At 27.2% G+C, this 2,500-nt stretch overlaps 1 protein-coding gene across 1 annotated transcript in view; it reads right to left on the bottom strand.

Moving 5' to 3' along the window:
* Positions 1 to 2,500, bottom strand: part of LOC145248238 (uncharacterized) — a 421,957-nt gene that overhangs the window by 546 nt on the left and 418,911 nt on the right. The window contains exon 3 of the mRNA XM_080110118.1: positions 1 to 2,500. This exon is cut by the window's left edge and continues 546 nt beyond it; it is cut by the window's right edge and continues 4,880 nt beyond it. The gene's annotated coding sequence lies outside the window, so the exon portion shown is untranslated.

Genomic DNA, 2,500 nt, shown 5'->3' with positions numbered 1-2,500 from the left:
TTATAGATACGCAAGTTTTTTTAATGTGTACACCTTTGTGAATTTTCTACTTTTTGTGCATACCAGTCCTTTTTAAATTAGAAAATCTATTATTTCTAATGTATAACAAGGAAGCATAGATAGACACATACTAATAAGGTACATAAAATGTTAAACTATATATATATATATATATATATATATATATATATATATATATATATATATATATATGCACTATTGAAACGTGCCCTGAGAAAGCATTTCCTCCTGGCGTTTCAACAAGCACAGATATCTACAATCTGCGGCACATTTTTGTCTAAAGCTGGCTTGGTGAACAACGTTTAGTCACATGAGTATAAGACAAGCTCAATAATATTATGAGGATGTCTTGTCACTCAGACCACCGAACTATCGTTGTGAACTGGTCTGTAAACCTGGACACGCAAAGGTGCATAATATGTTTCCCCTTAAATGACCAGTAAATACTGAGTAGTTCAACTGCCACATCTGTAAACGATTAACCATAAATGTAGATTACGGAAGGGCCATTTCCTTGCACAAAGACGCCAGACATCAACTCGGGGTGTCAAAAAGCGCCAATCAGAAGGTGATTACACACACACACACACACACACACACACACAGAGTTATATGTGTGTGTTTGTGTAAATGTATACAATATTCTAATGTATACATTTATATACATATTTATTTATTTATTCGTATAACCAAAAATAATAATGTAACATAATTTATTATAAAATAGCATATTTGAATAAGTAATACGTGAGAATTACACAAGCAATTAAAAACTTGCTGTATATATATATATATATATATATATATATATATATATATATATACATATATATATATGCATATATATACATATATATATATATGCATACTTATAACACATACCATGATATATTTTACAATATGCATATATTAATACATAAAATATAAGGTATAATACATACGCATACATACATACATATATATATATATATATATATATATATATATATATATATATATATATATATTCTTATGATAATTTAACATTTCTACTCGTTTCTCGTCGTTTTCTCTCTTTGTAAATCTTTATGAAAATGGAAAAGCTGACTTTTAGCGGCTTTATAAGAAAATAGTTATTCCACAAACAGCTTTTTGTATATCTGTAAATGAAAACATTTATCCGTTTTTTTTTCCTGTATTGAGTCGAAAATGATTTGACGATTTTCTGATATGCGACATTGTCAGATAGAGCATTTACATGTGTTAAACTATATTCCTCATCTCTGTTACTGCCATGTTCGCAACGTGTCAGCCGCTGTATTCTCTGAACCATCTTAAAGGGTCTGTAAGGATAGTTTATAAACGACACTTGGATTTCTATCTGCATTCAATATTTTATCCATGAGGTAAATTCGTTCTTATTTCTCCATTTTTGACCCTTTGTTAGCTGGCATCAGTTACATGTTTTTATTTATTTTGTTTTGTTTTTGTTTGTTTTTTTAACTTCCTTCTGAAGTGACTTCTATCCGAGAGAATGTAAATGAAGACATTGCAGAAGACAGACGTAATTGATACGACATATCGAAAAGGCATTGGACGCGAAATAAGATGAAATAATATTTTGAGTTCAACATTTATCGAAGTTTACACGGCGTGTGGAAAACGTAGCTGTAGAAACCGAAGATGGCCATGGCCGAAATGTTTTTTTTTTTAAATGGCAGCAACAAAGATAAAGCACAACAAAAAAACGAAGATCATGTAAACCGGAGTCTGAGTATTATGTTCTAATCTGTAAATTATGATGAATTAAGTTTATTGATTTTGTAAATCGAATTCTTTACGGTTTTATGTATTTTGCGAATTGAAAGGATAAATATTTTAGTAAGAATAGAGAATGTAGAAAAACTATTTTAACACACACACACACACACACATATATATATATGCAAGTGTGTATGTATGTATGTATGTATATAAATATGTTTATATAATGGAATAATTTTGTAACTGTTCGTACAGTATATAGAATAATATTATTGAATGTAGTCGTATTGGTATGAATTTGAGCAGTTGAAATGTTTATCTATATACTGCTAAATAATATATATATATATATATATGTATATATATATATATATACTAGAAGATTTATATATACGTGCAATATAAACTACAAAAATAATGAGTACATATATTAATATATGTATAGTTTTTTATATATATATATATATATATATATATATATATATAGGTATTCTATGTGGATAAAAGTCTATTTAGTATACATTTATTTATATGACTTTGTATTATCTATGTTATCCACTGTTGTTTATTTTAATAATTATCCATATATTTTTTTTTAATTAGATTTTAACACTTTTTAAAAAAATGTTTACATCATATTGCCTCAATTATAACTTTGATAAGTAAACGTAATTTTCTGCAATATGTTGGACTTTTGTTTTATCAGAAACATATGTCTGAAAGTTGTAATTTTCTA

Source organism: Euprymna scolopes, chromosome 26 (genome assembly GCF_053919585.1).
Source record: "Euprymna scolopes isolate OS-2025 chromosome 26, ASM5391958v1, whole genome shotgun sequence".
Taxonomy (NCBI): Eukaryota; Metazoa; Mollusca; class Cephalopoda; order Sepiida; family Sepiolidae; genus Euprymna; species Euprymna scolopes.
Note: the sequence above shows the minus strand (reverse complement) of the source record. Positions and strands in the feature narration are given on the sequence as shown.